The sequence below is a fragment of the Coccinella septempunctata genome, chromosome 5 (genome assembly GCF_907165205.1).
Source record: "Coccinella septempunctata chromosome 5, icCocSept1.1, whole genome shotgun sequence".
Lineage (NCBI taxonomy): Eukaryota > Metazoa > Arthropoda > Insecta > Coleoptera > Coccinellidae > Coccinella > Coccinella septempunctata.
The window spans coordinates 3,003,636-3,017,256 of NC_058193.1; the positions used below are offsets into that span (position 1 = coordinate 3,003,636).

A 13,621-nucleotide genomic window follows, 5' to 3' on the forward strand; every position below is an offset into this window, starting at 1 on the left:
TTTCGAGTAAAACGCATTTGAACTTTTTTCGCTCCAGAAAATCATTAACGCCTCGCTCATGACCGGTTGCGTAATATAGAATTCAAGTCTCAGCTTGTGGCTTATTACTATTTAATCCTATTTCAAATTAGCCCAGAAGAAAACGATCCAAACCGGTTGGTTGTATTCACTAAAAAAAGTTGTTGCTTATATTTTTTAGCAATTTTGCTAGAACTCAACGGATACGCTAGAAAATCTATTGATATCTTCACTACTACAAAATACAGTTCTAACTGGGGAAATCTAAAGTTGTGGATTAGAACCATTCACGTCCAAAGCGACGATATATTGGAACCAATAGCAAATACACTATAAGATGTTTTTATCAATTTTGTAGATGTTGATTGCTCAGAGTCTCAAATATAGAGATTGGAAAACCACGAATTTGCGGTAGGCAAATGTACATAGGCTTATTCGTAGAGTGGTTCCTAACGGTTTTGAACTGTACAGAGCAAGCGCAAATGGATTTTCGTCCCCCTAAACATGAACATGAAATGCTCCTTTCCTTATTCAATATTTTGCCCAAGAATTCAAAATTACTAGATATTGAATCTTTCGCATCTAAGGTCGGCCATATTTTTAACATTGAAGATTTTATGGAGCTCGATGCAGCCGTTCGGTCTTGACGATCATTTAATTGATTTTATCTTTTTGGAAATTTGTCGATAGTCACCGTTAGAGTAATTTTTTTCTCAATAAAACTAACCGTAGATGATGGAAATGTGATACATATTCTGAAAGAGCAACTCCTCTAATTGAAAATCTGAAGATTTTATGGAGCTCGTTGCAGCAGTTCGGTCTTGATGATCATTTAATTGATTCCATCTTTTTGAAAATTTTTCAATAGTCACCGTAAGAGTAATTTTTCTTTCAATAAAACTAACCGTAGATGGATATGTGATACATATTCTGAAAGAGCAACTCCTCTAGCTGAAAATCTGAAGATTTTATGGAGCTCGATACATCCGTTCGGTATAGACGATCATTTAATTCATTCCATCTTCTTGGAAATTTTATTATTATTATGAGGATCCCCTATTGCTTGATCGTAGACAGAAGCTTGATTTTTTGTATGTGGCGTCACAATTCAAGCACGAATATTCGTGCCAGTATAGGTTAATACATATATATGATAAAAGGTTGATACATTTGAAACAAGCCTATTGTCAAGTCGTCTCACAGTAAATAAAATTCCGATGTATCTGAAACTTGTCTTTTTTTTAGTCACTTCACATTGACATCCAATTACAACTATTGTCATCAAGGGACCTACTATTATTTTTCAAACAAATTTCTAAGGGTGTGAAAAATATGTAAATTCAACAAAACATAACATTTCTCCCCGCCGTGGCAGAAGTATCATCTTTGTCCACTATCTTCAATATCCAATCTACATAACTTGGCAACAGGTCGTTTATAAGAACCATCCGCTGTATTCACTTGAACGACTCTAATTTTTCCATCGGGGCCAGGAAAAATCTTTTCAATTAATCCAAGTTTCCAGGATTTTCTAGGAGAGGTATCATCTATAATTATAACTACATCATGTAGCTTCATAGGTCTGCCATCGTACCTCCACTTCGTCAAAGTCGGTAGATATTCTCTCGTCCATCTTTTCCAGAACGAGTTTCTTAATTCTTGAGCTCGTCTCCATTGTCCCCTTAAATTTCCATTTTCAGATTCGAAAGCCGTCGAATAATTTGTAGCATCCAAAAGAAAATGGTTTGGTGTTAAGGTCTCCAAGTCATCAGGATCAACAGATACTTTCGTGATTGGTCTAGAGTTCACAATTTTTTCGCATTCTGCAAATAAGGTAAGGAGTATCTCGTCCCTCAATATCTGATTATTGAGAATAACATTAAATGTAGTTTTCACTGAACGCACTAGTCTCTCCCATGCACCGCCCATATGGGGAGAAGCAGGTGGAATGAATTTCCATTCAATATTTCTCACTAACATTTCTCGTTTCAAATTCTCCTTATCCATTTCTTTTACAGCTTTCTTCAGTTCCTCAGAGGATCCTCTAAAACTATAGTCTATCCAAATTCGAGAGGCCAGCGTAAACAAACTGACTAACGCGTGATCTTATTTGAGGTACTCTTCTTATTGGTCAAAGCTTCAGGAACGCCATGTTTGCAGGTGGGAGTAATGCAGAACCGCATTACGTTTGATTCATTGATTGTATGCGAATTGTTGTGCAGAACTGCAGAGATCATTCATTGCTTTTTCTTCCGTAAATTGGTTTATAGTTGTAGCAAGTTATTCAAGTTACAATCATTTAAGATAATGTCAAGTACTGATACTGCTGAGGAATCGCGTGTTGACTTAAGTCCTCCAAAGAAGAGACGTCTGAAAGGACACTTCAGTGCCGAGATAAAAGAAATGATTTTGAATACTTATAGAATTGAGATTATTCAAAATGCAGGAATGTGTTTAAAGGACACAACTCCGAGTTGCTGAGAGACTTGGCATTGGAGCTCGAAGTGTTAGGAGAATTATTTCCGAATACATAAATTCCGGTGTTCTATCACAGCCGGCAACAAATCAAAATCGGACCACCAAATGGGAGTCCTTATCAGATTTCGATAAAAATGTTATACGGCGGAAAGTTCACGAGTTTTTCTTCAGAAAAATGAACACCCGACTATAGAGAAAGTATTAAAAATAGTTAATGAAGACTCGAACTTGCCAAATTTTAAGAAGAGTACCTTCTCTATAATATTGAAAAAACTTAATTTCAAATATGGACGTCGCCAACGCAATAGTTTTTTAATGGGCCGTGACGACATTAAATGTTGGAGAAGAAACTATCTCAAGAAAATTAGGGCCTTCCTTGATGAAAACAGGAAGACTTACTACTTGGACCTACTGGATTAAAAAATCCGTCTGGTAAGGTTTTAAATTTTGAGTTTAACCCTCGGTTTCATAAAACTTGATCAGAGAATCAACGATCGATTGACGGATGAACGTCAATTAGTTTTCAGTCGATAAGTTGGTCATAAGCATTCTGAATATCATTCTTGCACCAAATAATTATCTATACACGTCCATTTAATGATTCTCAACTGCTACTCCTCCAATATATTCGGAAATATGAAAGTTTCAATGATTTCCTTCGGGAAATCGAATGCCAAATCGTTGATCGAGCAATCAAAGTTTTGTGAAACTTGATGTAAGTTACTTTTTGGTGGAAAACAATTTCAACATTCTTTTTCAAATGAAGTGAATATATTTTTCCAGGCAAAGGGCAAAGAATTATAGTGTGTCATATTGGCAGTGACACTGGTTTTTTAACTGGAGGACTCTGGACTTTCCAATCCAAAAAAACTGGTGACTACCATGAAGAAATGGATGGTCAGTTCTTCGAAAAGTGGTTCGAGGGTAAACTTCCTAAATTGGAGGAAAATTCTATAGTAGTTTCAGATAATGCTCCTTACCATTCAAGGAAAAGGGAAAAATTCCTAATTCACAATTCAGAAAGACTGATATCCAACAATGGTTGAGGGAGAAAAATATTGATTTCAACTCTGACCTCATAAAAGCGCAATTGTTGCAGATAGTCAGGCAGAACAAAGAAAACTTTGAAAAATACATCGTGGATGAAACCGCAAAGGCCCAAAATATTACTGTACTTAGATTACCGCTCTACCACTGCGAACTGAACCCTATTGAGTTGATTTGGGCCGATGTCAAGAATTTTGTGACAGATAAAAACACCACATTTAAAATGGCTGACGTCCAAAATCTTTTTCAAGAGGCTCTCTCACGGGTTACTTCCGAAAGATGGAGAAAGTGCGTGGAACATGTCAAACAAAAAGTTGAGGTAGATATGTGGAAACTGGATAATATTATGGATGATATAACACCAGTCATCGTCAACTAAGAAGAAAGTTCTGCATCTTCTGACGATACTACGGGCTAGTCACTTTTACAAAAAAATATTGTTACACATTTATATACATAGTATGTATTAAAGTGGGAACTTTAGATTAATTGTTCATTACTGAGACTCGTAGATAAGCATACATATTTTTCACCGGAACTGGAACACTCAAAAAGTTTTAAAATATGACGCTCTCGGAATTAAATTTATTAGTACACCTCTGCGTTATCACGTTCTTGACGCGTGATCACTGCATGCTGCAATGTTTACTGCTGGCCTCTTGGATTTGGATATACATTAGTTCCATTATCGGAATAAATTTGCAGAGGTTGTCCTCTTCTTGCTATCATTCGTCTCACTGCCATTAGCGTTGACGCCGTTGATAACGAGTGTGCTACTTCAAGATGTACAGCTCTTATCGATAAACAGGTGAAAATAACTCCCCATCTTTTCTCGCGTCGACGTCCAACTGTTACATACAGGGGTCCGAAATAATCAATTCCTGTGTATGTGAATGCATGAGCTGGTGGAGTCAATCTGAATGTCGGAAGTTGGCCCATTTGTGGAATTGCAGGTTTAGCTTTTAAAATTCGGCATTTTTTACATTCTGCAAATGTGGTCTTCACGGCTGATCTACCATCAAAAATCCAAAATTTTTGTCTAGCAGTATTCAAAACAGTTTCGATACCTTGATGAGCACATTGTTCATGGTAATGATGCAGTAGTAATTTAGTCAACCTATGTTTAGATGGCATTATTATGGGTCTTCTGGTTGTCATTTCCATTTGTGTGGCCAAGTCAGTCCGTCCACTCACTACCAAGATTTTTATCCATGACCGGTGAAAGTTGTTTTAGTCTACTCTGATTCTTCAAGCACATGCTTTTCTTTAAGAAAGAGATTTCTTCTGGAAAACTTTCCGGTTGACATTGCTTGATAAATCTGATTTCAGCTTCTTCAAGGTCTGAAGTGGTAATTTCTGCTATAATTTGACTATTTTTGGAACGAAGTTTTGAAATCAACAATTTAGCGACTACCAGCACACAGGCCGTGGCTCTAATCAACCTCATCCATTTGGAAAAACGGTTTATATCCGGTAAACAGGAATCATTTTCTAGAATAGTGGCCAAAAATTCTATCGGTTGAATATCTTCTTCATCTTCAGTATTTTTCAAAATTTCCCAACAGTCAGTTTTCTTGATCTACCATGTCATTTCATCGTGGAGTTGTAGAAATTCTGGTCCATTATGCCAACGATTGAAATCCAAATTATTTCCATCATCAAAGCATTTGACTTGGATGGAACCCAATGCCAATCAAAACTGTCTGTTGACTCTTGAATTTCACCTACGCGATGAGATTCAAATTGACCCAGTTTACTCCCATCGTTTTTGATCCAGTGAAGTACTGTTGTTGAATCAGTCCATAGGTACGTTTTGTCAATTTTGATTTCTAACGTTTTGATCAGCATTTTCTTGAGTCTTGATCCCATTAAAGCGGCTTGAAGTTCGAGTCTCGGAATTGAAATCGGTTTGTTCGGTGCCACCCTAGCTCTAGCAAATATTAAAGATACATCGATTGATGTCTGGGCGATCATTCGTAGGTAAGCTACAGAAGCGTACGCTCTTTTGCTCGCATCACAGAATATATGTAACTCTACTCTTTCAGCCTCAGAAATACTCGTTGAATAGCACCTAGGTATAGAAATATTTGTAATTTTTTGAAGATCCAAAAGCCATAATTTCCATGTCTTATATTGTTCATGTTCGACTGAATCATCTCAACCAATTCCGGATTTCCATATATCTTGAATGAGGATTCTTCCTCGTACTGTCAAATTAGCAATAAGTCCTAATGGGTCGAAAATGGACATCACTATTTTCAGAATTTGTCTTTTCGATGTGCCATTTCTGATTTCGACCGCAAAAATGTTGGATTTCAGTTTGAAACAGAAGCTATCTAATTTTGAATCCCAGGAAAGTCCTAAAATTCGTTGTATCGACCTGTTAGAGTCCAAATCAAGATCTCTGCATATAATATCTTTTTGTGTAGCAAGAGCATCCATAACATCTTTAGAGTTTGATGTCCAGTCAACTTATTCAAATCCATCCAGATTTTGAATACGTTTCACTTCGAAAATTTTTTCGGTGCAGTCTAAATAAAAATCGACATAGTGTTTCATCTCAATAGCGTCCAAAATATCTTGTCTCTGGGTTAGTTGTCGGGCATTCAAATTCTTAACGAATTGTGCGCAAGTCGGAGAACAGGTAGCACCAAATGTCATGACTTGCATTTCGTAAACATCGTGTGGTTTTTGGGTATTTCCTTCTCTCCAGAGAAATCTTTGGGAGCATTGATCCGAAGTAGTGATCTTGACTTGATGGAACATCTCACGAACATCACTGCAGAAGGCGATCTTTCGTTGTCTAAACTTTATCAATACTTCCACCAATGGTTGTAAGAGGTCTGGTCCAGCAAGTAAATTTTCATTTAGGTTCCATTAGTTCCATTGTTCGAGGCCGCTTTGGTCTCTTTGGAATGAATGCGAATGTCCCTCCTTTAAATTCTGGAAAAAAGCTTTGTTGTTTTGACATAACATGATGGCGATCATGTTGCAAGAATGTTGCTGCACTCTAAGATGTTCGGAGCGTATTTGGGGCTGAAGACGTCATTCCTCCATTATTTTCTGATGCGAAAAGCCCAGCAGTTAGTGTTGATTTTGCGCGATGCAGGAATATAAGAACAAACAAGTTGTTTGGCCGGAATTGAATGACATTGTTTCGTGGTTTCAACAAGACAATGCCACTCACCGTAGAGAACTTTTATTACTAAAGTAATCAGAAACATAGATTATTTTGATTTACAAAAGGGGTCAACTTGAAAATACTACTCCATTGGAACGGCAATACCCACGGCTTCGCCGAAGCCTTATCACTTATCTACGCAGAACCAACCATTGTTTACACCCACAAGTCCTAAAACCACCCCAAAATACCAATAAGAATGCATAAGCAAAAGGTGGAAATTTAAATAAACAGCAGACATTGAATTTAAAAATAATAAGACAAATTTTTCATGAATTTGGACGAAAATCCAGATACAGATTGAATTTAAAAATCCGACGGACATCAAATATGAATTTGAAATTTGATTTATGTGAAATTTCACGTTTTTCCCATATATCAATCTAGATACTCGGCATATAAGTATACGCCGTGGTTATATGCCGTGGAAGCCATTTACCGAATGTGTTATTCTTGAAATAGCCCTCAATTTTGGTACTTTTTCACGTGAAAATATGCTGACTCAATGTATTTATTGTCGTCGGTCTCTTCAATTCCGCTCCTTAAAATATCAAATTAATTTTTATCTTTCAGAGCTCCATCAACCGCAACAAATGAGTATTCTCTGGAGGAGCATTGTTTGCATTATACTTCAAAACCGCCATGTTGCGAACTGAATCTGAATGGGACCGAAATTAAAGATATTCCTGAGTACCTACCTATTTAATTGGGGTATGAAAATTCCACTCCATCCTGCAACAGCTCGAGGATATCCTCATTCGGAGTCAGTTCAGGTGTTTAGTCAGCTACGTGTGGCGAATTCATGCAGGAATAACTGACCGGTTGAAAATGAAATTTCGACGGAAGGAACAATTGTTGAATTAGAATAGAATTGAATTTACACGGGATACACTGGAAATGAATTGTTATTCAAGTAATAACTCTGGATATTGAAGCTGTGACCATTCAAAGCGTTGATGAATAAAATGATTCTTTATTTTTTGGGTACCTCCATGAACCTTCTCATTTGAATCCAAATGAAAATCGGTTGTTAACGCTTATGAGAAAAATACCTAATCAGATATATTTGTTATAGTATTTAAGTGGTTAAGAAGATCACAGGTCTGTTTTTGCGAGAAACACAGTCAATAAAAAGCCGACGTTTCGATTTATCTTCTCCAGTGCACATTCGATTTTGAAAATGTACATATACTAGTTCAAAAAACAAATATTAAAAAAAGATTTAGTGAAATGTTGGAAATTAAAAAGGAAGACAACTCTGTAAATAAACGGACTGATATAGAGAATCTCAGTGCGACCTATTTTAATATAATTAATAAAATAAAGAAACTACCATCAAGATAAAATACTTCATTTTTGTCACCACTTCTGCGCTGACCTTCATAACGACAAGGTAATCATGCCCCACCTTGTGCAATTCTCATGATTTCTACATATTTGTAAAGTTTTCATTTTGAGTTTAAATTAGTCAATGGTCTGCTGTATCACTACCTACATGCATTCATCCGGTAAATCAAAATTGATAATATCGAAAGATATTTTCAATATGATAACTAGAGAGGCCAACCAATAATGTGGGTAACTTTTGTTGTCTTATATATATTTTTTAACTTTTAAATTTACTCGGTGTTGTTGATTTTGTGAATGTTATTTATTAGTTGATATCTTTGACATTCTTGTAGTTTATATTCTGATTTGTGTTTACGTCATTCATGAGTTTATCTAAGGTTTTTTCTGTTTTTCATTTTGATGATATATGAGTTTAGAGAAAAGGGGATCTTGGCTTCAGGACTGCTAATGGGGTGAATAATACACTCACTTCAAACTGTCGACGTTTCGATCCTGTTTGGGATCTTCTTCAGGACTAAAAATATTTATTAAAATTTAGGACAAATTGAACAATCTGGTTACAGTAACACAACCCAACAACACATAAAATTCCTCAGAAAACGACTTACATTCAGGTGGAATTCTTTGCCTTATTTCTTTTTGTTTTTTCTAACCTCACATATAGACATATTCAACTCACCAATTAGGTCAAGTGTATTACGATGTGGCTAAATTTGTTCAATATCATTGGAGCATACAAATATTATATTCCGTCAAATCTATTATTTTATTTAGGCCCGGTACTTTCACGTGCGAATAAATAAAGTCATTCGCATTTATTAAGTCTTATTCGTAAGATTAGTAAAAATGCAGTCTTTTCACTTTCAGATAGTGTTTTTCATCGAATAAATCTGTCATTGAAACTTAATTAGAAGAGTTTATTTGTCATAGATCGAATGTCGGTACCTACGTCATTATTCGTTGAATAAAATTTATTCGAAGGTGAAAGTACCGGGCCTTAGGAACGTATGTGGTGGCTCTCTTAGCTCGGGAAATATGGTACTGGTTGCCGGTCGCCGGTGTCTTGCTTTTCCCAAACATGTTGCGGTGTATCTCCCACAACTCTGATTTATTTTTTATCAATTTCTCGCAATAAATTATTATGAATTGAACTCAATTTTTGAGTAACTGTACGAACATTAACTGTTTCATGTATGGAAGTGTGTACTATTTCACTAATACATCTTCTGTGATAGTTACTTTCTTAATCCAAAATTTTTACCTCATCGAAGTCAAAATTATGATTTTCTTGGAAGTGGTGTAAGGCTAGCCCGGTTTTTTCGTTTTTAACTCACTTTACAGTCATATTTATGCTGACGTATACGATTTTTCAGGTATTGTTTGGTCATGCCGACATAAGATAGGTTGCAATCTTTACATGGAATTTGGTACACCAAATTGGAGGTCATCAATTTTGGATGGGAATCTTTCAATTTTGTGTGTAATATTGTTTCTAGTTTGGTGAGTGGATAGAAAGCAAACTTGATGTTAGTTGAGTGATTCTTTACAAAAATTTCAATCTTGTCCGACAATCCTTCAATATATGGAAATTTAAATATATATACGGGAAAATTGGTCACAGATATCTGCCTACACAGATTTAAATAGAACTATGTTATGTGGGATTATGGATTCCATTTTTGATTCTATTTATTTTACGATAAATGGACAAGTATACTTACAGATTGAGGGCACGGCGATGGGCAACCCGGTGAGCCCTACCATAGCCAACATAGTGATGCAATATGTCATTTATAAATGTGTTAAAAAACTCACATTCATAATACCATTTTTGAAATTATACGTGGATGTTACAATCATAGCTGTTCCTTACGATAAAATCGATGAACTTATCAATACATTTAATTCGTTCCATCATCGAATTCAGTTCACTTTAGAGGAGGAGACACAAAATAGGATATCATTTTTAGATGTCCAACTTATCAGACAAAATGATGGATCTATCTCAACCAATTGGTACACCAAACCTACTTCCTCACACCGAGTTCGTAATAACCTCTCAAACCATCCACAAATACATAAAAATAATACAATTAAGAATCTGTTGTTTAGATATTACAGTCTCAGTAGTAGGGAATTTTGGTCGGCCAATGAGATTAAAATTAAAAATATTTCGAAAACTAACAATTACCCCAGAAATTTATTGAACAAAACCATGCAAATCTATAGAAACAAGTTTATTAAAACCACGACACGGAATGAGGATCAGACTGAAGGCCATAATAACACCTAGTATAAATTTCCATATATTGAAGGATTGTCGGAAAAGATTGAAATTTTAGTGAAAAATCACTCAACTAACATCAAGCTTGCTTTCTATCCTCTCACAAAACTAGAAACAATATTATACACAAAATTGATGACCTCCAATTTGGTGTACCAAATTCCATGTAAAGATTGCAACATAACTTATGTCGGCATGACCAAACAATACCTGAAAAATCGTATACGTCAGCATAAATATGACTGCAAAGTGAGTTAAAAACGAAAAAACCGCGCTGGCCTTACACCACTTCCAAGAAAATCATAATTTTGACTTCGATGAGGTAAAAATTTTGGATAAAGAAAGTAACTGTCACAGAAGATGTATTAGTGAAATGGTACACATTTCCATACATGAAACAGTTAATGTTCGTACAGATACTCAAAAATTGAGTTTCCTAATAAGTTATTGCGAGAAATTGATAAAAAATGAATCAGAGTTGTGGGAGATACACCGCAACATGTTTGCGAAAAGCAAGACACCGGCGACCGGCAAGATCTCCTTTCCTCTAGCTATAAGCAAGGACGAGATAGTTTGATAATTATAAGTTTGTTCTCTGTTCAAGATGTATCGTTTCTTCCAGTGCCCTGAGGAAGATTTTAAATAAATCGAAACGTCGGCTTGTTATTGACTGTGTTTCTCGCAAAAACAGACCTGTGATCCTCTTAACCACTTAAATACTATATCATATAGCTAGGTCGTTAAACCCAATCCAATAGATATATTTGTTTTTAAAGTTTCGGTTCCTCATGGTATGATGTTCATCGTTATAAATATCGGAGTGCATGCTACTGTTTGTAGCAAGAAGATATAGCAAAGGAATGGGAGATCAGAATTAACCGGTGTCTTCACACGGTACGTCACACTGTTGCGCATTGGCCTAATCACCATAATATTATGCGATGCCGTGCAAAAATTTCTATAATTTTTATTTCATCTTTTAATTATTCGCTTCAAACGCGGGGGTTATTAGCGATGGAACTGTAAGCAAGGTCCCATATGCAGTTATTTTGGTAATTTAGAATTTGTTTGTCATTTGTATGCTATTCAAAAAGGACATGATATTATCAATTGTGCACTTTTCACCAAAAATGTCTTTTATTGTTCCAGTTATCGAATAATATACTTTTTCGTCGCAGTATTAGGGTAGTTGCACACACACCGATTTTGGGCGGCCGATTTCATACCGGTCGTCCAAATTCCAATAGTGAACTACGTGTGGAAACGGGACCTGGCACTCACGCCGACCACTGATCTGTGACGGTAAAATGCCGGTGAGCAACCGTCCAATACCGGCAATACCGGGATGTAGTGGCGTACGTGACTAAGCATACGTTTGTACAAGCGCCGATTGTTTACCATTGTTCGGGCATCATTTTTTGTTTATGTATGGGTTGCTTTCTAATTTTTTCTCAAACAATATATTTTTGTTATTGTTACAATTGAACTATTGTAACGCCTCATTTATTTTCTGTTTTCCTTCCAAATTAAAGTGTTTGTTGCGTGTAGTGTACGTACTTCGCGGTTCATTCAATTTTTCGCGCATGTGTGTTGGCCAATTTTCATATGATACCTGGTGCGAAGAAAGAAGACATATGCTTGGAATGTTGTTGAACCGAAGAGTGAAAATTTCGATCGAGCGAATCTTAATTATTCTCATCAATTCTCATTGTTGTGTCTTCACAAACAAGAAAATCAGTGAATCTGATCTGCCAAGCCAAACTACCCAGCGAGATCTACAAATTCAGCTGTTAAAAGGTAGGTGGAATTGGCCAATATTCGATTTGTCAAATTCGTTTTTCTTTCATACAAGTCCACTAAAATATCGTTGCGCCTCAGTCGGCGACAACCATGGAACTCAAGAAAGAGTTCTTCCTTGAGGTCAATATTGTTTACCGACCATTTCATTCGACTTCGTTTAGCTGATCGTTTGGAAGGTAAAAATCTGGTTAGTGTGTTCGCAACTGCTACCGATAAAATATCGTCCGATTTCATTCCGGGCCGTCCAAAATCGGTGTGTGTGCAATTAGCCTAATGCACTCATATAAAATGTGTCTCACTGTCAACCGAGTATCACATGATGGCACTTGGGTCCGCGAGATGAAGTGTTCATGTGTCACGAAGGTGTGACCGATACGGAGTCGACTCAATATGACATGTTGTTTCCTCATGAGAGATTTGGCATATACAATCTTTACACCTTACACGAATGCGATTATTCTCTGAAAATTTCATCCACTTCCCTTGGGATCTAGGGGGTGAATTTCCACCCTTAAATGTTCAAAATTCGATAGAGATTTTTTACTTGAACATGAGGAGTCTGATGCTTCTAATAATTTGGCTTCTTCCCATTCAAATGGTTTTTCTGACTATTTCTCTCCTTGAGTGTATTTCTTTTCCTTTCATTTGTAGAAGAAATTCTGCCTTTTGGTTTCTTCTGGGTCTGTAACTCAACTTCAAAAATTCGTATTCTTGATTTGGAAGAATTACTTGTTTTTGTTGTGTTTGTTCGCTCCTCCTCTGTTTATTCATACACGAGTTTCGGCAACAAATATTTGTCGTTAGAAACGGTCAAAGAAATAAAATGAGTTCCTCCTGTCGTCAGAATATTCAATTAAAGTTTTGGGAGAGAAAATGACATTAACAAAAACAATTATTATTTTTCTTTTGTAACAAAGCAAATTTTCAATTAGTTTTGTTTCCGAATTATTCATTTTCATATTTCCGTAACGTGAATTGATTAAGTCGACCGGTTTCAGGCCGCGCGGACCCATGTGTTCCCGGATCGCGATGTCTTCAACGTGAGGTCAAGGGGGGATATCGTATGCCGAATTTGTTTAATTGCGCATTTGACAATTGTATAAAAAAGGGCCGTGCCGGGTATAAATTCGAGCGATTTCGTAAATTCAGTCAATGAAGCCAGAGTGTTCCATCAACCGTCCGAGAAGTATACCAGGTAGTAAGTACATTCAAGGGTTACACATGGGCAAGGTCTCAGGTATGATTATTTTAATTACTCTTTTGGTTAATTTGCCGGTTTATTTATTTTCCCACATACCCTTCTTTCCGCCGTGGAGTTGTGTAGTAGCTTCAAATGGCCTACACTACCCCATGGACTTTCCCAGTATGCGTAGATGTGTACGCTAGCTTCAAATGGCGCGTACATGCTTCCGTGTCATCCTTCCACCGTACCGCCCGGGTCCTGGAGGCCATGCATTAGCTTC

The 13,621-nt window shown here is 36.5% G+C and overlaps 1 protein-coding gene across 1 annotated transcript in view; it reads right to left on the reverse strand.

Annotated features, from left to right (window-relative positions):
- LOC123313827 (metabotropic glutamate receptor 2-like) overlaps positions 1–13,621 on the reverse strand; it is a 642,000-nt gene that overhangs the window by 166,068 nt on the left and 462,311 nt on the right. The gene's annotated exons all lie outside the window — the stretch shown is intronic.